Below are 26187 nucleotides of genomic sequence, written 5' to 3' on the forward strand. Positions count from 1 at the left end.
TAATTTATAGTTCAATACGGGATCTTCAAGTCAAATGTTCTTGACCTCAGAGCCATCTAACTTGGACATCACTGAAAGAGATACTTTTGTTTTCTTATCTACAAATATTAGACTCTACTATTTTTTATCTTTGTTCTCCTTTTGTAAAGATTGTTCAATAAACATTAATTTTTGAAAATATTTAGAAAATGTATTGCTTTTGAAGATTAAGAAATAGTTTCTTTTGACACATTTGAGTGAGTGAGTTTAGTTTTACGCCACTTTTAGCAATATTTCAGGAATATTACAGAAGGGGACGGCCTACCAGAAATGGGCTTCAGACATTGTACCCATATGGGGAATTGAACCCGGGTCAGCGTGACGAGCAAATGCCTTAACCACAAGACTTCCCCATGGCCCCTTTTTTGACACAAGTTAATAAGGAATCAACAGATAGAACAGCAGCCAGGACTACAGCAAATATTTAAAAATACATATTGCAACTATATGCAGATTTTGGTTATTCTGATAATAAATAATGATTTCACTTTAAAAGGTGCCATGTGTTTGCTGATAGCAAGGCAATAAAGAGAAAATCGCCTTTACATAATGGCATTGAAAATACCGCTATATTTAAGGAAATTAGGATTTGAAAATAATTCGCAATTTAAAGTTTTGTACCCACTTTGCCTGCCATGGATTCTTAGTTTACAAGCTGAGGTAAATTCAGGGCCATGAATTTCTTTATTACCTCTTTATTTTGCTGTTCCGAGTGTTTGAACTCATGCTAATGGTAATCAGTTACCCTGCAGCTGTTGATATATCAAACTGGGTTAAAGAGGATTATTGTTTTTATGAAGCAGCATGTTTGTGTGCATATTCTTGACCAGTCCTTGTTTTATCCTCTGAATGAGGGGGGTGATGGGGTAACCTAGTGGTAACAGCGTTGGCTCGTCATGCCGAAGACCCGGGTTCGATTCCCAACAGAGGTACAATGTATTAAGCCCATTTCTGGTGTCCCCCACCATGATATTGCTGGAATATTGTTAAAGGCAGCGTAAAGCCATACTTACTCTGAACGAGGACCTTTTCAAAAGTCACTGATCACATCTGACCACTAAATGGACAAAGGTTTGTGGAATATAGTATCTTCAGGAAAAGTGAAAATTATACTTAACTGTTAATTTACCTTTGAAAGAATTATGTCCAAAATGTGTCACCATTGTAAACTAGTGGTGTGACGATTCACAAATACACATCGATGCATGGATCCATGGGCTGCCGATAGAGTGGATCAATACAAAGTTTTACATTGTTGTATATCCCGATACGATACTTCAAATGGGCCACGATACATCGATGTTTAACTTTATCTATTGTCGAATCACAATATCTGTCAAGAAAAAAGATTTACTTTTGTTTGATGATTAAAATATATGCTTACTCATTTTCCCTTCTTAAGTAAATGTTTTCTCGGAAATCCTTGCGTCGAAAACTGTGTCAGGCATAGCGCTCCCAATGTTAATAACATTCACAAAGTCTGTGTATAAACTTAATTATCTCATTTCCAAATAAGCATTGAAGAAACGCTGGCTGAATTTGACACAATACTTTAAAATGGTTTTGTTTTGAACTTATGGTGTTTTATAGTTGGTGTTAGAATTAAAGATTATAGTATTGTGATACGTATCATATCGCCATTCTTAAATTGGGATTCGTATTGTTTTGCAGCTTCAGTGCACAATACTTTGGCAATATATCGTTGTTACTAAAATTTTAGTATCGTGATGTATCGTATCGCAGGTTGTATGCCAATACCAGCGCTTTTGTAAACCTTGCCTATATGCCCATGATACTGTAGATTGGATGACCATGATGTGTGACTAGGTTCAGATCACGCCCAAATGGTAGGAACAGTTGTTCATCTTGCCAACCACTAGTTGCCAGTCCCAAACATTTTCATTTACACACTGTCAACATGTAGCTGCAATTCTGAGTTTGAAATCATCCCCAGTAACCTATAAATGACATACATGGCAATTAGAAAGAATGCTTGGTCAGACTAAAGGATTGGTTTGCTTATGATATCAATCACTGATTTGAACCTGTCACCTGTTTTCACAGGCTAATATTGTATAGCTTGGGTGTTGCTGTGGGTGGTGTTCAACAACATTAAATGAGTGAGTGAGTTTAGTTTTACGCCGCTTTTAGAAATATTCAAGCAATATCACGGCGGGGGACACCAGAAATGGGCTTTACACATTGTGCCCATGTGTGGAATCGAACCCGGGTTCTCGGCATGATACCCGTGAATATCAGGGTTAGAATATACTGTAGCTGGAATATTGCCAACTGCTGCATAAAATAACATGCACTCATTAATTCATATGATCCAAGGTATGTTTGCCGTATTCTCTATGTTATATTCATCTGGTATGACACAGTGCATAAAGTGATAGTGTTCCTTGTCTGAAATGCATAGCGAATGGTGAAGTGGTAGACTGACGCTTAATCTCTAAATATTTATAATTTTGATGAAAACAAATAATTCCATATAAATTGAAAAGAAGATGAGGTAGGAGATTCAGAACCTGAGGAAATCTAGACTTAGGACAATTTTTATGGATATACAACTTCTTTATTGTGTATAGGCAATGCTTCGACATAGATTCTAATGTCGTTGTCCAGCATTACAATCTATGTTGAAACGTCGCCGATACACAATAAACAAGTTTATCCATAAAAATAGTCCTTGTTCTTCGTCTACCCAACTTTAAGAATGCCAATCAAAGAAATCTAGACCTGCTTAATTTAGGGTGCTGAAAGGGCTAGCCAGAAGGGAAGGGAAGTCTGAATTTGGGCAGACTGGTGAAGTGATTTAAGGATTTGCCTATCCCTCTGATAACTTGGTTTGATTAAAAAAATGGGTAAAATGGATGAAGCAAATCTGTCTCAGTATTAAATTGCTGCGAAAGCCATTTAAAATGATTTATCTCCCACACGCAACATATATTATTAATATTTGTGAGTCAGTCCTTTCAAGACGGAGAAATAATCACTGATAATTCTTCGATATGTCTAAGAATATGTGATCTATTCAGTTATCATTTAAAACTTCCTGTGTTATTATTTCTTGAAATAGAATATATACTTTCTGAGATATTTCAGTTTTCTACAAAAACATATTGCTGCATGATAGTGATCTTTTCTTCAATATTCAGAAGACTATTTATCTATGACAAAGATAGAGTGTTCAGAAACCTGAAACTGGGACAGAGGAATTTGATGGGTTTTTCTAAAAATGCTGGAAATTGAATCGCAAGTCCTGATTCAACCATCCAGTGTGTTGAAATCCAAGGCGTTCTTGGCCGTACCATTGATGATGAGAAGACACAGTTGGTTTGGAAATGATATGGCCAATTAACTTCCTGTTCGTGTCTGGCTCTGATAAAATCCCCTTTGAAGACTCTGACAAGAAATGATGAAGACGAGATGAAGACACTGTCTGTCAAATATTACCTTATGAAAAATGTCAGAGTATTCTGGGAAATCCCAGAAATGATCTATGGAGTAGCACTTGTTTCAGAACTTACCAACCCAAAAACCTATACTAATATTTTGAAAAATGTCTGCCATGGCAGACGACAAATTTCCTCAATTGCTTCCATAACAATACTCTTGATATTGGTTTGTGTGCTTGGTGCTTTGAGAGGCCTGATTATTCCTCATGAAGTTCCTCGTCATTGGCAGAGAGCACACAATACCAACAATTCTATTTTCCGAGTTTTCGAGCATCTAACTCAATGACAGAGATGCACTGTAGACAAACATGGCCATTTGAGATGTACAATCGTAGTCCATTAGTGTTAAATCATGCTACGTACCAACAATATCACCGAGGACCACTCAGCTACAGGAAAAAGGGATATTATTTATGAGAGTTGTCCCAAACGCTGCATTGAATTCCCAGATTCCATATATACACCATTCTCAGCGATTGTCAGGACATTTTGGTAGTAATTTTTTGTGACCTTGCTCTGAATTCATCTGATACCATGGAGCAGTAATCTGTTTTTATGGGCCAGCCCCAGCTCAACATAAGGAATATCATGTGGCCAGTAATTCTGTTTTATATATATTATATTGCAGGATTCGTTTTAGGAATGATTATTTATATGGTGAATAGGCCTCTTTATGGGCTTGAAAGTGGCATAAATAATACAGCATCGGCATTGAAGTTAGTATGAAAGGCTTTTGAAAACTCTTGAGGAGTTATGTTATTGTATTCGGTTCCGTTTTAAACCTATTCTTTTCAAATGAATTGAAACTGAATCTCCAAAGCTTATATGTCAGCTTGAGTCTAGGCAAAATATGAAATACATCTTGAATAAAGAAGCAGTATGTGGAGCAGTCATCAACAATGAGAAGATAAGACATTTGATTTACACTCTTCTTGATAAAATTGTATTTGGCTTTTTTACACTTGAAATCATAGGTCATAGTTTATCTTTTTCTGGTTCAAACTATTATTTCAACTATTATCTTAAATTTAATGTTTTTTTAGTTGTTGAAAGAATTTAAAGCCAATAAAAAGATTATCTTTCTGTTTTCTTGGTACAAACACATAAAACTATAATTCTGTTGAGGTTAAAGGATCAATGCTTATCCATAAAGTTTGCCTTCAAGCTGATATTTTTATTTGGAAAATTTTCTGAAACTTTGTGAAAAACCTCAGGACATGACATAAATGCTATCTTTAGTAGAGATGATGAAAAGGTTACCACATACCTTGTTCGTAGTTCTCTTCTGATAATGGTTTTGTAAAAACAGCAACCTCATAGATGAAGTGTATCTATCAAGTACAGCTGCACTTCGTTAAGTGAAACGCTGTTGACTCAAATACATGGTTTAAGACAATGTAGTCTTGTGGAATCGTGGTCAAGTATATGCCTCTGCTTGTTTATTTGGTATCAACGCTACCATCAAGTTATCTTTTTTCTGATTTGTTAAATTTTCGTTTAAAATTTAATAAGATCTTTATGAAGGACATAAGATCATAAGAATATTATTGAGAATATTGTGATTAATTTAATCTTTATGCAGGACATAAGAACATTCTTGAGAATATTGAGATTAAAGGGAAGTTGTTGTTTTAACATTTGTTGTTTAATGCCACACTCAGCAATATTCCAGCTGTATGTCAGTGGTCTGTAAATAATCGAGACTGGACCAGACAATCCAGTGATCAAGAACATGAGCATTTGATCTCGTTAGTCGACTCTTACGACAAGCATGGGTTGTTCAAGACCAATTCTAACCCAGATCTTTACGGGTGTTTCATTAATGATAATAATAATGAAAACAACAACAATAATAATAATAATATAATACCTTGTACCCAGCTCTAATCAGAGATGTTTGAATGTATATACAGTTGTAATCAATTAATATGCATTTTTAATCCATTATGATGTAACATCAGGGTTCGTTGTTCCTTTTGATTCACAGAAATTAATTCATCCTTCATATTGTACGTTTATTTTAACACTTAATACTGATTGGATAGGTCATTATGTAGAATTACAGAGAAATGCTATACAAACAGTAGCATGGTTAAGTTGAGAAATAGCTAATTCTGTTGAGTCTCGAATACAATGAACAGATTCTCAAGATTTCTCCATTGCAGAGTTCTTCAGTAACCCATGTTTGTCGTAAGAGGCAACTAACAGGATCGGATGATCAGGCTCGTTGACTTGGTTGACATGTCATCGTATCCCATTTGTGTAGACCAGTGCTCATGCTGTTGATCATTGGATTGTCTGGTCCAGACTCGGTTATTTACAGACTGCCACCATGTAGTTCAAATACTGGTGAATGCGGTGTAAAACTAATTTTCTCACTCACAGACGTAAATTTATCTCCAAAACCCAAAACAGTTCTTCAGTAGACCAAATGCTTCTTTAAATGGTATTTTGAAGTTGGTGTTATGAAGAAGGGAGATAGGTTTGTGGACATGCAACTTTTATATCACAATTAATTTGATGCTTCAGTGAAGACTCTGAACGTTATTGAGGGAGTGATGTGAGCGGATTTTCCAATATGGACATGGTTCGTTGAGAAAACATTCAACAACCAGGAAGAGTCTGAGAATTTTCAGCTTTTGTATTGTTGAATCTACACTACACTGCAAATGTCTCTGAGAAGTGTGGGTTTTGTATGTTCTCCAGAAAGTTTCTATACATTTAAGACGTGTTCCAGTTCAAGTGGAATCGGATTCTATTGTGTTTGGTCTTAAGGCCACACAGAGATAAGGATTCCACTGGGACCAGGATGTGATAGCAGCTTAAAACAATATGGCTGTTTCAACAGCACCACGGTCTACATCCTGGTAGACATTAAGGAAGCACTTTCTCAGATGTTGCCGCCAGGGTTTTGAGATTTGAGGTGCTTGCTTCCTGTCTGGTCAGTTGGGTTTTCGAATTATTCCATTATGCAAACGGAACATATTTGCGATTCAGGCATTCTGCCCTGGACACTAAATATGGACCAAGGCCCACGTGCACAAACTGATTTTAAGTCTGTGTAAGAGTATAGGTGTTATGGTCATCGTACTGCTGAGATGATTTTTGGGTAACTGGGCCCTGAATTGGACAAATGTGCTGGGCTCCAATGCACGAAGCTGACCTAGCACAAAGGGAATTGTAACTTCCTTACTTTAACTTAGGCTTAAGATAGTCTCAGTGCTAAGATCACTTTGTGCACGTGGGCCTTGAATTGGATGAATGTGCCCGGTTCCTTTGCACAAAGTTGATGCAGACCAAAGGGAATCGTAACTCCTATACTTTAACATCGGCTTAAGATAGTCTCAGTGCTAAGATCACTTTGTGCAAGTGGGCCTTGAGTTGGATGAATGTGCCCGGTTCCTTTGCACATAGTTGACGCAGACCAAAGGGAATCGTAACTCCCATACTTCAACATTTCCAATTGATTGGCTTAAGACAGACTTAGTGCTAAGATCAATTGGTGTAACAGGCTCTCGTCTGCTCAAGACCATTTGTCGATGGAACTTCTGCATTAGAATTGTTTCCTTACAGCTTATAATGGTTGTAAGAGGCAGTTTAATGGCTGGATGGTCAAGCTCACTGACTCGGTGACTCGGCTGAAGACGTGTCATCGTAAACCAATGAGATTGATAGTTGCTCATAATATCGACCACTTGTTTGTCATGTCCAGATTTGATTATTCACAGGTCACTATCACTCAGATTATTTAAATGGTACTCCACAGGTTCACAGGTTTAATTTTCTCTCCAATTGGAAATAGATGTCTGGTACACAATCAGCATCATAAATGTTCCTGTGTAGTATAATGTTTTTTCTACAGAGATTAAAAAGGATTCAGTCAGGATCAACGTCAGAGGTGGATTTGTCTGCTGGTCAGCTGGTCTGTGTCAAGCACTGTCATAATTTGCCTTTTTTTAAATATGCAAGTTTAAAGAATGTTTTTGACAAAATCCAGATGTGATGGTAGTGTCATGGTTACAGTGGAATGATCATGTCTAAATTGGCCCAGTTTCAATTCATTATGACCCATACAGATGGAGAAGGAAATTCTTCCATTAGTTTGATTTTGCTTTTGAACTGAAACCTTTAAACTGGCTGGATGCCAATATTTTAGGAACAAAATATATTTTTATAAAGATTCCCCAACCTGAAATATTATCAATGGAGAGCAACTACTTCTACACCCTGACTGATTTCTCAAACATACACTCTGACCCCTCCTCACTCACACCCTGACCCCGTCCTCACTCACACCCTAACCCCCTCCTCACTCACACCCTAACCCCTCCTCACACACACCCTAACCCCTCCTCACTCACACCCTAACCCCCTCCTCACTCACACCCTGACCTCTTCACACCATGACCCCTTCCTTAAACACACCCTGAAACACTCCTTACTCAGACCCTGACCCCTTCCTCACCCACCTTGGCCCTTCTTAACACGCCCTGACCCCCTCCTTCCACTCCCTGACCCCTCCTCACCAACACCCTGATCCCCTCCTTCCACTCCCTGACCCTTCCTCACCCGTACCCTGACCCCTTCCTTCCACTCCCTGACCCCTCCTCACCCGTACCCTGACCCCCTCCTTCCGCTCCATGGCCCCTCCTCACCATACCCTGACCCCTCCTTCCACTCCCTGACCCTTCCTCACCTGTACCCTGACCCCCTCCTTCCATTCCCTGACCCCTCCTTACCCATACCCTGACCCCCCCTTCCGTTCCCTGACCCCTCTTTCCACTCCCTGACCCTTCCTCACATACCCTGACCCCCTCCTTCTGCTCCCTGACCCCTCCTCACCCATACCCTGACCCCCTCCTCACCAACCCTGACCCTCTCCTTACCCACACTGTACCACGCTTCTCACACCCTGACCCTCTATCACATGTTTGATTAAACAGTCTGACCCCTTCTACCACAACCTGACCCCCTCATGACACACCAACTCAAGGGTATGAAATGTTGGATGATGTAAGGGAAGGGGGGGAGAAGAACTAAGGGAAGGGGCCTCACAGAAAGAGTAATTAGTCTGCGTTAAAGACCAGCAGATGCAACAGGGACAGCACTAACTTCACTGTGTTGGATGAAATGGGCCCTGGGCTCATCATATAATGATGACTGGCACAAGTACGCGCAATGGTTCTGGACCTTGCAGGAGCGTTTATCATAGTTTGATGGTCTTCCTTCCGACGATAGTCTGTCTGGATAAGTTCAAGATTTCGGCCTATCTTTATTGTGTCCACATACAATGTGATTGATTGCTATGGCTCCATGTATTGCGCTGCAAGACATCGATAGATATGAAATGCATTGCTCTCATTCTGATTGGGATACAGCAGAAATTAATTGGTGCCAAGTGATGTTTGATACTGGGCAGACGTTTGACAGGGCACACTAATATTACATGTATATTGAATATGTAGAAAGGCCTTTAGGTGCGTTTGACCTTTTATATGTTGCTGTATTGAACAGGATCTTGTGTTCATGACTTTTGATTACATTTAAAGGTGAAGGTCACACATAGGTCATAATTATGGGGAGTCCATTATATAAAGTCTATTTCAGTGCAAATGTATATTGTTTTTGAAAATGAGCATTTACTTATATGCATAGTTGTAATTCAATGACCCCAAACTGTACACAAGTTGGATGGAATTGATCGAATGTAGTTCGTGAGAATACATGTACAGTGTGTTAAATATGGAGGTGGTGGTTGAGGCATTCTCTGTCGCCATATCGGAATGTCACTTGTCTTTTTGATGGGTTTATATATATTTTTTCTTACTAAAAACAATACATAACTGAGGAAAATTAACATATTAAATTGTTTCTGCTTGTAATTTGCCAAATGTCTTTCAGTGTGCCTCTGTCATATATGGTCAAGTAATATCACAATAGTTTGCAAACTGTCAAGTCAGGGCCAGCAAATAGGTGATTGATAGAATGAACATCTACCCACAATGTTTGGCTTGATAAAACACAGTCATTGTAATCAAACAAGATTTAATCATACACCTCTTTCAGTGGGGATCCTTGGACCCCAGAACCCATGAAGATCCTACTTGATACAATACAATGAACAGATTCCCAAGATTTCTTCGTTGCAGAACTAGAATTGATCTTCAGTTAGTGAATAACAGGATCGTGTAGTCATGTTCGCTGACTTGGTTGACACATGTCATTGTGTCCCAATTGCTTAGATCAATGATCATGTTGTTGATCACTGGATTGTCTGGTCCAGACTCGATTATTTACAGACTGCCGCCATATAGCTGGAATATTGCTGAGTGTGGCATTAAACCAAACCCCAACCAAACTTGGACCCTGGTCACACCCAAAATCTCAAGGGGAAAACATTACGTTTAACCCCCCATCAATGATGCTCTCAGAACAATCTCGTACGGAGTGACCTCCCCTCAGGTCCTCTTCTCACTGCACACCGCAGCCTTTGCTAAAGTGAATTTCATGTATATATTAGTTGACACACATCCAGGCTGTATAGACAATTGAAGTTTATTCTCTTGTCTGATGCTGAAGGCCAAATTGGCTTTCACCGTCACCTGGAACTGCCAGACATAGAATTTCCCTGTCTTGTCTCCAGATGATGGGGATATTTAATAACCAGGCTGGTCAGAAACTGAAACCATGACCTTGACTGTATTCCTGTCTGTGAAGCTCAACTGATATAAATGAGGGGAAGCCCATCCAGTGACAATAAGTAGCCTCATCTTTGATGGGGAAAATAATTATTGCTTGTCTGCTGGTCTGACTCATGAAAGAGATGGTTGCATCAAAACTGATATATTGAGTCATTCGGAAGTCATCCCGTTGTTTGTGGGGATAGATCTGGTAATAGAATGGTAACTGTGCTTGAATAATGTTTTGTCTTGGAAATGGCAGTCTGTTTCTTCAGTGTGGTATTTGCTACACTTTTAGCATAGAAAGATCCTAGAAGGATCCGAGATGGAGAAGAGTCTGGTAGTGATTGCTCAATGACCAGACCTTAATTGCATGACCAGGGCAGATGAGTTTGGACAGATCCTTGTTTCTGATTTATATATAATCTACAGAGTGCAGATGATAGTTCATATTTTTCAGTCACCATGGTGATTCCAGGTCCAATTAGGTCCCCTTCATGTCATATTTGAAAGAGTGAGTGCGGTTAGCTTTACGCCGCTTTTAGCAATATTCCAGCAATATCACGGCGGGAGACACCAGAAATCTGCTTCACACATTGTACCCATGTGGGGAATTGAACTCAGGTCTTTGGTGTGACGAGCTAACACTTTAACCACTAGGCTACCCCACTGCCCCTATATTTGAAAGATGATTGGGTGGTTGTGATTGGTCATTGTGCCCTTTTGTTGTGATTTGTGCTCACACCATCAGCCACTGGTGTAGCTAACCTAGATTATCTCAAACCCACTGGAATACTTCTATGGCGTAAAACAACAGTTTATTTTTATCATGGTGGTTTGTCTGTTCGTAAAAAAAATTAAAAAGTTTTGGTATATTTCTTATTCTTTTTGTTTTGGGCTTGTGTTTAAGGCTGTTTTTAGCAATATTTTAATATCAAATATCTGGGTACTATCATTGATAGTAAACTTTCACGAACATCAAATTCACAGCCCATTGGAATACCGGTATGGTGTAAAACAACAGCTGTGTGTAATTTTGTCCAGGTTTTGGTGTATTTCTTATTCTTTTTTGTCTTGAGTGAGTTTGGTTAAAGGCAGTTTTTAGCAATATCCTAATATCATGATGTAACAAGACAAATGGGATTTACACTTTGCCTCCATGTTGGGAATCAAACCCAGACACAAGCAAACACCTTAAATACTAGACTGTCCTCTGTTCTGTAACCTTCATGGTGAAGTGGGGTGGTGGGGTAGCCTAGTGGTTCAGGTGTTCGCTCGTCACGGTTTGGGTTTGGGTTTGATTCCTCACAGGAACAATGTGTGAACCCATTTCTGGTGTATCCTGCCGCAGTGTTGCTGGAATATCGCTAAAAGCAGCGTAAAAACATACTCACTCACTCACTCACTCACTCACTCACTCACTCACTCACTCACTCATGGTGAAATGTTCTGATTCCATCTTTTTTTCACTTTACAGGTTAGATCTTAAAATAAAATGCTTTTGTATGAAACAGAATTATTTCTTTAATCTGTGCGAAAATAAATACCAACCCAATATGGCTGCACAAAGAATGGCTAAAAGCAAATGTGAATGAATACTCTCAGTCTGGCTATTCCTGGAGGAAGTATAATGATGATAGCTCTGAGGATTATGTCAAACACTGTATTTATAATGACATACCAAATTAAGTCCTTTTCTATGGCAGATGGCGATGTCTGGAAGATCAGACCTAGGGAAAGTCAACATTGTTACAGTTTTCCTGGGAAATTCTCTCTCAAGTTGTTCCTTAAACATGCTCTTCGAAGCTTGTTTAAGGGAACATCTAAAAAAAAAGTGGTATTAGTCGATAATTTATTCGAAGCTGATGAAATCGATCACTCTGGGCCGTGATCAGTGTCTAGAGAACAAATGTAATTAACTTTCAAAGTCATGTTCTTTGATTTGCCTGCCTCAGCAGGTTTTGAATTAGCAGGAACGCTGAGAGCCTAAGTCTAGTGTACGTTTTCTCTGACACATTCCCAATTGACATTTGTCTTAAAAAAACCATCTCACTTTTGTAGCCAATAAATGCACGTTAGGCCTTTGAGATCTCAGCGCTGTGAGTAGAAACGTCTTGTAGTTGAAATAGAATCACCAGCTGTATTCAACACCTATCCATGTACTTGTGTTACGGAAATAAGTGTGTTTTTATAGGACTCTTACTGCTAGTATTGATAAATCAACAGAAATGGGTTATTTATCTACTAGAAAAGAAGTGAGGTGAAGTGGTTTTTTAGGTTGGCATTTCATTGCTACTCTGGTAATTCAATATCGACATTGTTGCTCACTCTAACTCGTGGCTTTTCAGCTGGCATTGAAGTCTCTGTTCTGTTTTTTTCACCCATGAGATGTGTTTTTTAAGATCTGGCGCACGACAAGACCTTGTTTGACATCTGTATTGTTTTACTAATTAGGTTTGGGTGATTGTCACCTGTGTTTGGCAATTGTTCTTTATGTGTTAACTAGGTTTGGGTGATTGACACCTGTATTTGGCTATTGTACTTTTTATGTCAGTTGGGTTTGGGTGATTGTCACCTGTGTTTGGCAGTTATACTTTATATGTTAAATAGGTTTGGGTGATTGACACCTGTATTTGGCCGTTGTACTTTTTATGTCAGTTGGGTTTGGGTGATTGTCACCTGTGTTTGGCAGTTTTACCTTTTGTGTTATCTTGGTTCAGGTGATTGTCACATGTGTTTGGCAATTGTTCTTTATATGTTAACTAGGTTTGGGTGATTGTCACCTGTATTTGGCTATTGTACTTTTTATGTCAGTTGGGTTTGGGTGATTGTCACCTGTGTTTGGCAGTTTTACCTTTTGTGTTATCTTGGTTCAGGTGATTGTCACCTGTGTTTGGCAATTGTTCTTTATGTGTTAATTAGGTTTGGGTGATTGCCACCTGTGTTTGGCAATTGTTCTTTATGTGTTAATTAGGTTTGGGTGATTGTCACCTGTGTTTGGCAATTGTACTTTTTATGTTAATTAGGTTTGGATGATTGTCACCTGTGTTTGGCAATTGTTCTTTTTATGTTAATTAGGTTTGGGTGATTGCCACCTGTGTTTGGCAATTGTTCTTTATTTGTTAATTAGGTTTGGGTGATTGTCTCCTGTATTTGGCAGTTGAACTCTTTATGAAAATTAAGTGGAAAGCTATGAATTCACAGTCTGTGACTTAGACTACCAGTTGTCTGACTTCCATTTTTTAGTAACATTTGACCACTTTCTAAATGGCATTGTGTATTCATATGTTGCTGAGGCTTTGTTCTCACCCAAAACTAAGGAGATATGGAGTTACCACCCAATACTCATTATCTTAAAAGTTAACCAATCACACTGAAAAAGAATCAGTTAAAACCACACAAGGGGGTTATCAAATGACACAGGGAAAATGATTGGAAGGTCCTGATTTAACCAAAATCCATAAAGACATGGAACTACCACCCAAAACTCTTTTGTCATCAGTCTTATGTCAAGAGCTACCAAATCAAACTGAACAAGAATCAAATGAAACCACAATAATAGGCCTCTTATCAAATGACAAAAATGATTGGACATTGGTGTGAAGAGACCATTATCTGATGTTGTTCTGTAAGGCACAGACAGATATATCGTGTGCTTATTCCCATCTCCAAGAATGGCTGTGGAATATCAGCGAATATACCCTGGTCATAAGGGAATATAGGTAATGATGGCAAGCATGCAAACCTTCACAGGAGGCTGTCTCACTGGAATAGCAACTGACAGGTGGTTGTCTGTGGTACTGAAGAAATATTGGAATTATGATAGTGTGTTGGTATGTTAGACAAACTTGAGGTAAATGTTGATTTTACAGTCTGTAAATTTACCTGTATTAGGAAACATTGGAATGATGCTGTCAGTAATAGACTGTAGATAAATGTTGATGATACAGTGGGAAAGATACATTAGACAAACTGGCTGTAAATGATGGTACAGATCTAGACTGTAGGATTTTACCTGTATTAGGAAACATTAGAATTATGGAGCCATAATTACAGACAGCCTGCAGATGCTGATGGAACTGTCTGAGGTTACCTGTTAGAAGAATCACTGTAATCATGCAACAGAGAGAATGTTGGTAAATGTTGACTGTACTGGCATAACCTGAGGTTTTCCTGTATTAGGAATGAGTGAGTGAGTTTGGATTTACACCTCTTTTAGCAATATTCAAGCAATATCATGGTAATTGGCTTCACACAAATGAATGTCTCACTTCACAGAATCTTCATTTCAAACATTTCTATTATGAGAAGTGACAGAAACCAGATCACCATGACAGGTGTGAAGAACACAACATTTGCCTGCCTGACATTGAAATTTGAATTATTGCAATGTCAATGTAAAAATATTAAAAATAGACCAGTAAACATCTCTTTCTTTGCCTTGTTGCACTGGTTCTAGCTTTCAGTTGAATGTCCCATCACGTCCTGCATGACTGTTATGAAAAGACATCATGAGGTTTTAGTTGATTGTGTTAACAGTGACAGTTTGAAAGACACTTGTTCAAGTGTGATATGCTGACAGTTGCATTCAAAGGCATTGCTTCCATTTAAAACCCGTGAAGATCCAGATCAGTATTGGTCTCCAGCAACCCATGCTTGTAAGTGAGTGAGTGAGGTAAGATTTAAAGTCACATCGGCAATATTTCAGCCATTTTAGTGACGCCATGCTTGTAAGAGGTGACTAAAGGGAAAGTAGCGAAAGAGTGATTGATTATAGTTTTATGCTGCTTTTAGCAATAATTCCAGCAATATTCCAGCAATATCATGGCAGGGGACACCGTAAATGGACTTCACACATTGTACTCATGAGGGGAATCGAACCCGGGCCTTCGTCATGACAAGCCAACGCTTTAACCACAAGGCTACCCTTCTGCCCCATTATCAAAGGAAAACCCAAACTGATCACAAATATACCCTCTATGTTGCACCCTTTGTGTAGATTCCATTGTGGTGTTGAGTCCATATGTTCAGTAACAACAGAATGTACATCATATACCTAAGAATATAACAGATTTATTATTTAGCATTCAGAACTTACTGTTTATGTTCATTTTCAGAAATCAGATCTGTCTAAATGTTTGCTCTATCATACCTTGTTGCTGTAGAATCTCCTAAATTGTTTCCACAGAGATGTCTTGTCCAAGTAAAAGATGTAATTGGAATGAGAAGGTTCGAATCAGCAACTGTATTTCAGGATATCTAGTTCTGGAATTCAGTTCATTGTCTTTTCGTCTTTCCTAACCAATGCTTATTGCGAAAGAAATATAATCTATTAGTTTGTATTTTCATCGTATTGAAGAATTTCTTTCATCATATAATAATATATATCCAATATTCCAGTTCTGTTTTGTGAAGAATGCACATGTCATTTGATAATACAGAGTTATCTACCTTTGCTTTGATGGAAAGGTCAACTGAGCTGTAAAGATGGATTCCTTGGTAATCTTTATTACATAGAAGGACCTCAGTGGAACCCTCCGAGTATTTGTGTTTGAGCTTCAGGATAATCAGACATCATGACCAGTGTCCTGCTGCCTTATAATTGTGTATGGAGGGATTACCCTGGTTTTAAAGAACAGGTCATTTACCCTATTTCCTCGTGCATCTCGTGTGTATTACACCTAACGCCAGGACTTCAGACAGTGTTTTTTAGTGACTTTGTATTTTACTCACAAGGCTTTATTTACATTGGGCATTGATGTTTTAACTTTCTTGAGTAGTTTTACTCGAAAGTGAATTATTTTCTGGCTAATATTTTTTAAATGTAAATTTGGCGAGAAAGACTGATAAACATGGTTATTATAATTATTTATGATCATGATGGTATTCCCCACTTTTCTGCTAGGCATTTTATATACACAGATATAAATATTACGGTATGTGATGTTTCATGAAATAACAGAGAAAGCTATTACTGGTGCATGTTCGTCCTGTGTTGTCTTAGTAAATCTTTGAGAGATTCGTGGCAGTGGGGTAGCCTAGTGGTGAAAGCATTCACTCATAATGCCGAAAACCTAGGTTCGATTCCCCACATGGGTATGATGTATGAAGCCCATCACTGCTGTCCCCAACTGTGATATTGCTGGAATATTGCTAAAAGTGGCAAAAAATCAAACCCACTCACTCACTATAGCGATTTGATTGAACTTTATTGGCTGTAGATGTTATTGATGTCTGCAAACAAACATTCATAAATATCAATTATCTGACAGATTAATTGCAAGGTGTCAATACTGATAATTGGATAATCAATCTACTGTAAATAATCATGTTTTTTTGTAACTTTGGTACAGATTTGCGGATATGTTTGTCCTGTAGAAGCAGTAACATGTTTGCATTGGGAAAATAATTTTAAAAATATTCTTTTGAAAAATAATTTCTCACAGAAAGCATTCCCCTAAAATCAGTAATTTGTCAACAGAGACATAAATTAACACTTGAAATTAAAACTCATTGTCAGCGTACATAATACCAACACACATACATTGTCTTCTTCTGTTGTACCTCTTGTTACATTATTATTTAAAAAATTATTAAATTTGAATATGTTGTAAAATATTTGTCATAATGAACGATTGAATAATTACCTTATGCTGATGCAATGATTAACTGAAAGTGTCCGTTATTATTTGGATTGAAAAGGAGAAACGTATGAGGAGGCCCCTGTCTTGGTCAACTGGAAGTGTCAAACTTTTAAATTATGGAAAACTTTGAAATATTGGTATGAAGTTTGTTCCAGCATCTGACTGATATTTTACTTTCCTAAAGAAGCAACACCAGCATGATCAAAGGCATAGTATGGTTAAATATGTGAAAGAGGCTGATTTTTTTATCTGCATATTTTGTTTTGTTTTTTTTCTTGGTAGAGTTTTACTTTGTACTGTTCCGGTGAAAATCACCTTGGGTAAAAACTTGCCCATTTTCAAATATTTGAAATTCTCTTGTTGAAAACCAAAAACTCATCCTTTTTGCTCTATTTTATCTTCAACTATTCATTTAGTGTTGCTATAAATTCAACATATAAACCTTGATAAAATATTTTTGATTGATAATTGAAATAAGTTCACACTTAAATGAACACATCAGCTTAATCAACACATCACAATTGGAAACAATTGAAAACAATCTCTAAAAGTTCTGCTAAGTTCTTGCTTTCATAGCTGTAGGTCTCTAAGGAGCCGTTATCCTATCTCGTCCTTGAAACAAATGATTCTCATTTTCCTTTGATCCGTACATGATACATGAACACTATCATAGAGTACAATAATGATTATAATCAGTGGCTGATTGTTAAGAAGACAAAAACCAATGATTGATGATAAATGAGAAACTTCCAGTGACCTCCCAACACAAATAATCAGTCATATCGGATGTCAGTGTTCAGTGTTCTCACAAAGGACAATAACAAATGGCATTTAATTGAAGGAGTCCTGTTTTCTTAACAGAACAGTTTGGTACCAAATTTAATTAAGTGCTTTTAAATCTACAGTGACCCTTGATGTACACTGAATGTAGAATGTTAATAACTGCACTCACAGACTTCATGCCATCCCAAAAACTGGAACCATCTAAACCCCTGAATCCTTGTCAGTATCATTTCAATTCATTTGAGGGGTGGGGTGGGGTGGGGGTGTTGGGGAGGAGCCAAAGTTGGCATGGGTTCTGTTTTGTTAGTTGTCCAATGAGTCACGCGCGATTCTGTACCCCACCGTTGACTTGAGAGGTTCTCTCTGTATATTGAGAGAATGGCTCAGAAGAACATAGTTTAAGAGTTGTATAAGAAATCAACGAGTTCATCCAGGAAGTGAATATGTGTTGTGTGTTAACCAGGAAAACTAGGCAGTATCTGAGGACCTTTGTGTTAGAATTCATTCCAAAATAAAAGGACTTGAACAACATACCGGACTTATCCTTGACTATCCATCTTAGCTACATCATTCCCTAACCAGACTGGTCGGACAGATTGCCTAGGGAGAAGGGTATAACACCCAGACACCCTCAGGTAACACAACCATTGGTTGGAATTGGTTTTCAGTTACCAAAGTTTGTCGTGGGAGGCAACTTGCAGGAATGAGTGATCAGACTTGCTAACTTGGTTTGTGCATGTCATTGTGTGACAAATGCATGGAATAAGAGACTCATGAAGATCCCAGGTTAGAATTGATCTTCAGTAACCCATGCTTGTCGTAAGAGGCGACTAATGGGATCGGTTGGTCAGGCTCGCTGACTTGGTTGACACATGTGATTGTATCCCAATTGTGTAAATTGATGCACATGCTGTTGATCACTGGATTGTCTGGTCCAGACTTGATTATTTAAAGACCACCGCCATGTAACAACAAACAAAAGAGCATGGGATGAGAGCTCATGATGGTATGTATTGTCTGTTCCAAGCATTGTCTGGTCTGGTTGAACAGTGCAGTGTTCAACCAAAAGAGAAAAACATGAAAAAAACAGTATCACATCAGTATTCAGATAGAGAAATTTGCAGATCCTTACTGTGAACGAGTGTCTCATTATTTACCAAAATGTGTAAAACTATCTTACCCATTCCAAATAATTTAATATTGTACGACAGAATTAATTCCCAATTCATGAGTTTCTGTGGTTTGTCACCAAAACACATTAATCATTAAGAAAGTCTTTTTTATTTGAATTTTGGTTGACTTTTTGATTTATTGATCAGACAAGTAATATCCTGTTGGTTCCTTTTCAGTAAAGAACAAAACATTGTATCTTTGGTATCCGTGTTTGAGCACTGTGTTCAGAATAAACACTAAGATATTCCCCTCATAAATATTATTCCATCGACATGATTATAGGAAGGACATTAACTGCTCTGAAAGATTGTGGGTTTTCGTGTCCAATGCAACCCAACACACAACATCATTTTGGAAGAAAGGAAATTTCATCTTTCTCGTCAGAGTCTGAAAACCAATGGATCTTGATGTCTCAAAACTTTAAAATTTAAACCTGTTATAAGCTGATTGTGTGCAGTTAAAATATTCTTGATTAACAATGGAGGACAGTTAATGGACTGATCAGAATACTTTTATTACCTTCAACAAGACGCTTGTGCGAAATGTTCCACTGCAGATGACGTCTGCTCGACGTTATACCAAGAAAGATATTTTATGACCTAATTGCAGTCGTGAACACCAACAATGTGTGGAGAAAATGTTTTATTTGCCCGATTATTGACGTATCGACTGACAATGTGAACTTGGCCTCAAATACAATTTGGAATTAACGGCAACTTTCGCTTTCCGTTACGAGAAATATTCTTTGAGGTTTACAGTAATGGACCAGGTGAAGTGTGTTTTTTATGTTTATTTCCAGTGTAGTGAAATGGATTGTTGAATGTTTGATAAAAAAATCACAATGAATGGTGACATTATCATATGGGTTGGCAAGCTACCTTCGCTGACACTGGAATTTTCATGTTCTTTATTTTGTGATAGGCAATTCAGCTCCGAAATGGACATTTTCAGTCCTGACACAAGGAGTATGGATTAAGCGAGCCAATGAGGAGGACACAGTTTGCCTTTAAGATTAATCCCAACCATAATCATTTGGCAGAAAGACTTGTTTGCTGTAAGGATTGGTCCCGTTGAAAGTAGTTCCCTTTCCGATTATCCCTGATTAAAAATGAAATTCTGCTCAATTTTTTTCGTAATTTGACCTGTTTTATTGCTGGTTTTCATCATGTTTGAAACATGTGAGCTAATTCAGAAGAAACTTTTTCGTTCGCTTCTATCACAATTATATGTTGTCAAAGAGTGTGTCTTTGAAGCTAAAGGGAGGATTAACAAACTCATGGAACTACTTACGGTGGGATCAATGTCATGATCATCACATGCTGAACTTGTGCTGCGTATATTTGTTTGCTTGTTTCTTGTTAACTCTGCACTCAGCCATTTTCCAGCTGTATGGCAGCGGCAGCGGTCTATAAATAATCAAGTCTTTACCAGATGATTCAGTGATCAACAGCATGAGCATTGATATTTGCAGTTGGGATGTGTCAACCACAGCGAGTCAGTGAATCTAACCATGCAATCACATTGGTTGCCTCATATGACAAGCATGGGTTACCCTCATCTTCACATTTTATTTGTTTGAATGATACAGTATACTACATTTATGATAAACACATTTATAATGATATAACAATCTGGGTTTTTTTAGTCCATGCCAGTATCTGTATACTTTAATGAAATGCTTATGATGAATTATGTTTGTAACGAATTGAAATTTAGTCTGTTTGAGTTGATAATAACCACTGTTTACTTTAACATGATGATGTAGCTTGAGTTTAAATCAGTTTGACATCTAGGTATTTTATTTAAGTTTTGAGGTTTCGTTGATTTTGTTAAAAAAATAAAAAATTGTAACAAGAGTGAGTGCGTGAATTTAGATTTAAGCCATTTTTAACAATATTCCAGTAATATCATGGCGGGAGACACCAGAAATGGGCTTCACACAGTGTACCCATGTGGGGAATGGAACCCAGGTCATTGACATGGCGAGTGAACGCTTTAACCACTAGGCTACCCCACTGCCCCTGGTAACAGGAACCGGTGGGGATTATGGGAAGGAATATAGATTCCCAGCAACCTGTGCAAGTCGTAATAGGTGACTAAACAGATTGGATGATCAGCCCCCCCAGTGATTTGGTTGACTGTGTGTCATTCATTCTCAGTTCTGACTGGTCAATGTTGATGATGTCCGTCAGTCAGTTGTTTGTTTCAGACTGAATTGTTTACAAAGCACTGTCATAGCACTTGAATACTGCAGAGTGCAGGGGTTTAGACAAACAACCACAATGGTGTAGCATCTGCAATACTTTAATTTATCATCCTAAACTGTGTTCCACAGTAGATATCGCTTGTGTGAGATCAGACGATATCTCCTAGGAGATATCGTTTTGACAGTAGATTTTGTACAATGCCCTGACAATACTATGACGTCATGAACTTGTTGACGTCACAATGTTATGACATCGCTGCACTGCAAATCTAATGGCAGTACTGTGTTCAGAGATGTACATTTTTCATTGAAAACTAATGAAGAGTGATTTTGATGATAGAATCTCACCTCAGTGTCTTCTGATATCAAATATATCAACACTCGTTGATAAAGTAAAAATATCTCGGCAAGCCTCGGATATTTGTTACTTTATCAACTCGTGGTGATATATTTGATATCAAAAGACACTCGGGTGAGATTCTCTATTTTGCCAGGGCCTGCTGCTGCCTGCTGGATTTAAAATGTACAGGCCCTGAATGAAATCTGCAGGCCCATTTTGTTTAAGTCAAACCTAAAAACCAACAAAATAGACTACACTGTACCCAATTTCACACAGTTTCTACAAAATCAATTAGCCAAGCCTATGGCACTGTTTCTATTTGTAAAAGACTGGTGTTGACATTCATATGAACAAAGCGCTGAAATACCAGGAAGTGAAACTGAAAGTTACCGTAACATGATGGATCATGGATGATTCCCGAACATTAATAAAAAAAGTATGGGAAAAATTCTAGTTGAAATAAAAAATGACAGATAATTTACTGAAGGCCACAAGAGCCTGCAAATATCAGAAACTTCCAGCCCGATACAATAACAACCGGCGGTGGGCCTCCGGGCGGCGGTTATTTCGAACGCTGCATTGGTGTAGATGACGATGATGTGGGTACTCACTCACATATTATGTGTAATCTTTCGTTAGGTCGGGGATGCTAAGTTCCTCTTGCACAAGCATCAGTTCAGGACTGCTCTTCTGTACCGCATCATAGATATATGGATGTCCCATCTGAATCGGGCGATTATTCTCAAGTTAGTCCATCACAACGCATGATGGTTGGTTAGCCTAGTGGTTAAAACATTTGCGTGTCACACTGAAGACCCAGGTTCGATTCCCCGCCGTGATATTGGTGGAGTATTGCTAAAAGTGATGTAAAACCACACTCACTCACTCACTCACTCTGAAGTACCTACTATGACGAAAGTTTTGTGTGTCACCAGCTGTGACTGAGTGTTGGCCAACAAACAGTCTGGTCCAGCAAACAGTTTCCAGTTAGTGTTGGGAAATGGAAACCAAATCCACTGTTGATTATCAGAGGACTTGTGGTGAACGATTATCGATTATAATAAAAATATATACATTTTGTAATGTAATCACCAATCTTAAGGGTGAGAGATGCATGCAAGAAAGACACTGGAATTGTAATTAAACAATAAGAGTGGTTACAATTTTACAATGCTCATAGCTTTACACTGTTGAGTGCATGCTTGTTCATGAATATTCATCAAATTTAATGGTTACTTTACTTCAATCAAGTGTGTTATACTAAAACAACAAAATTTCAAATGATCAAAAATATGTTATTTACAATCGATAATTATTATTAATCCTCTTTTGATCGATTTTCGATGATTTTCGATCATCAGAACACCACTATTTTACAGTACTGTTCTCACAAAGGATAATAACAAATGGCATTTAATTGAAGGAGTCCTGTTTTCTTAACAGAACAGTTTGGTACCAAATTTAATTAAGTGCTTTTAAATCTACAGTGACCCTTGATGTACACTGAATGTAGAATGTTAATAACTGCACTCACAGACTTCATGCCATCCCAAAAACTGGAACCATCTAAACCCCTGAATCCTTGTCAGTGTCATTTCAATTCATTTTGGGGGGTGGGTGGGGGGTGTTGGGGAGGAGCCAAAATTGGCATGGGTTCTGTTTTGTTAGTTGTCCAATGAGTCACGTGCGATTCTGTACCCCACCGTTGACTTGAGAGGTTCTCTCTGTATATTGAGAGAATGGCTCAGAAGAACATAGTTTAAGAGTTGTATAAGAAATCAACGAGTTCATCCAGGAAGTGAATATGTGTTGTGTGTTAACCAGGAAAACTAGGCAGTATCTGAGGACCTTTGTCTTAGAATTCATTCCAAAATAAAAGGACTTGAACAACATACCGGACTTATCCTTGACTATCCATCTTAGCTACATCATTCCCTAACCAGACTGGTCGGACAGATTGCCTAGGGAGAAGGGTATAACACCCAGACACCCTCAGGTAACACAACCATGTAAAGATCTGGGTTGGAATTGGTTTTCAGTTACCAAAGTTTGTCGTGGGAGGCAACTTGCAGGAATGACTGATCAGACTTGCTAACATGGTTTGTGCATGTCATTGTGTGACAAATGCATGGAATAAAAGACTCATGAAGATCCCAGGTTAGAATTGATCTTCAGTAACCCATGCTTGTCGTAAGAGGCGACTAATGGGATCGGGTGGTCAGGCTCGCTGACTTGGTTGACACATGTGATTGTATCCCAATTGTGTAATTTGATGCACATGCTGTTGATCACTGGATTGTCTGGTCCAGACTTGATTATTTAAAGACCACCGCCATGTAACAACAAACAAAAGAGCATGGGATGAGAGCTCATGATGGTATGTATTGTCTGTTCCAAGCATCGTCTGGTCTGGTTGAACAGTGCAGTGTTCAACCAAAAGAGAAAAACATAAAAAAACCAGTATCACATCAGTATTCAGATAGAGAAATTTGCAAATCCTTACCGTGAACGAGTGTCTCATTATTTACCAAAATGTGTAAAACTATTTTACCCATTCCAAATAATTTGATATTGTACGACAGAATTAATTCCCAATTCACAAGTTTCTGTGGTTTGTCACCAAAACACATTAATCAGTAAGAAAGTCTTTTTATTTGAATTTTGGTTGACTTTTTGATTTATTGATCAGACAAGTAATATCCTGTTGGTTCCTTTTCAGTAAAGAACAAAACATTGTATCTTTGGTATCCGTGTTTGAGCACTGTGTTCAGAATAAACACTAAGATATTCCCCTCATAAATATTATTCCATCGACATGATTATAGGAAGGACATTAACTGCTCTGAAAGATTGTGGGTTTTCGTGTCCAATGCAACCCAACACACAACATCATTTTGGAAGAAAGGAAATTTCATCTTTCTCGTCAGAGTCTGAAAACCAATGGATCTTGATGTCTCAAAACTTTAAAATTTAAACCTGTTATAAGCTGATTGTGTGCAGTTAAAATATTCTTGATTAACAATGGAGGACGGTTAATGGACTGATCAGAATACTTTTATTACCTTCAACAAGACGCTTGTGCGAAATGTTCCACTGCAGATGACGTCTGCTCGACGTTATACCAAGAAAGATATTTTATGACCTAATTGCAGTCGTGAACACCAACAATGTGTGGAGAAAATGTTTTATTTGCCCGATTATTGACGTATCGACTGACAATGTGAACTTGGCCTCAAATACAATTTGGAATTAACGGCAACTTTCGCTTTCCGTTACGAGAAATATTCTTTGAGGTTTACAGTAATGGACCAGGTGAAGTGTGTTTTTTATGTTTATTTCCAGTGTAGTGAAATGGATTGTTGAATGTTTGATAAAAAAATCACAATGAATGGTGACATTATCATATGGGTTGGCAAGCTACCTTCCCTGACATTGGAGTTTTCATGTTCTTTATTTTGTTATAGGCAATTCAGCTCCGAAATGGACATTTTCAGTCCTGACACAAGGAGTATGGATTAAGCGAGCCAATGAGGAGGACACAGTTTGCCTTTAAGATTAATCCCAACCATAATCATGTGGCAGAAAGACTTGTTTGCTGTAGGGATTGGTCCCCATGAAAGTAGTTCCCTTTCCGATTATCCCTGATTAAAAATGAAATTCTGCTCAATTTTTTTCGTAATTTGACCTATTTTATTGCTGGTTTTCATCATGTTTGAAACATGTGAGCTAATTCAGAAGAAACTTTTTCGTTCGCTTCTATCACAATTATATGTTGTCAAAGAGTGTGTCTTTGAAGCTAAAGGGAGGATTAACAAACTCATGGAACTACTTACGGTGGGATCAATGTCATGATCATCACATGCTGAACTTGTGCTGCGTATATTTGTTTGCTTGTTTCTTGTTAACTCTGCACTCAGCCATTTTCCAGCTGTATGGCAGCGGCAGCGGTCTATAAATAATCAAGTCTTTACCAGATGATTCAGTGATCAACAGCATGAGCATTGATATTTGCAGTTGGGATGTGTCAACCACAGCGAGTCAGTGAATCTAACCATGCAATCACATTGGTTGCCTCATATGACAAGCATGGGTTACCCTCATCTTCACATTTTATTTGTTTGAATGATACAGTATACTACATTTATGATAAACACATTTATAATGATATAACAATCTGGGTTTTTTTAGTCCATGCCAGTATCTGTATACTTTAATGAAATGCTTATGATGAATTATGTTTGTAACGAATTGAAATTTAGTCTGTTTGAGTTGATAATAACCACTGTTTACTTTAACATGATGATGTAGCTTGAGTTTAAATCAGTTTGACATCTAGGTATTTTATTTAAGTTTTGAGGTTTCGTTGATTTTGTTAAAAAAAATAAAAAATTGTAACAAGAGTGAGTGCGTGAATTTAGATTTAAGCCATTTTTAACAATATTCCAGTAATATCATGGCGGGAGACACCAGAAATGGGCTTCACACAGTGTACCCATGTGGGGAATGGAACCCAGGTCATTGACATGGCGAGTGAACGCTTTAACCACTAGGCTACCCCACTGCCCCTGGTAACAGGAACCGGTGGGGATTATGGGAAGGAATATAGATTCCCAGCAACCTGTGCAAGTCGTAATAGGTGACTAAACAGATTGGATGATCAGCCCCCCAGTGATTTGGTTGACTGTGTGTCATTCATTCTCAGTTCTGACTGGTCAATGTTGATGATGTCCGTCAGTCAGTTGTTTGTTTCAGACTGAATTGTTTACAAAGCACTGTCATAGCACTTGAATACTGCAGAGTGCAGGGGTTTAGACAAACAACCACAATGGTGTAGCATCTGCAATACTTTAATTTATCATCC

At 38.1% G+C, this 26187-nt stretch overlaps 1 long non-coding RNA gene across 1 annotated transcript; it reads left to right on the forward strand.

Moving 5' to 3' along the window:
• The first annotated feature begins 740 nt into the window (after nt 1-740).
• On the forward strand, nt 741-22405 carry LOC124287316. The gene is made up of 3 exons (XR_006901251.1): nt 741-751; nt 1519-1521; nt 22307-22405. It is a non-coding gene; the product is annotated as an uncharacterized LOC124287316 (long non-coding RNA).
• Nucleotides 22406-26187: the final 3782 nt, after the last annotated feature.

Source organism: Haliotis rubra, unplaced genomic scaffold (assembly GCF_003918875.1).
Source record: "Haliotis rubra isolate DU_JTF1 unplaced genomic scaffold, ASM391887v1 Scf4, whole genome shotgun sequence".
NCBI classification, from domain to species: Eukaryota; Metazoa; Mollusca; class Gastropoda; order Lepetellida; family Haliotidae; genus Haliotis; species Haliotis rubra.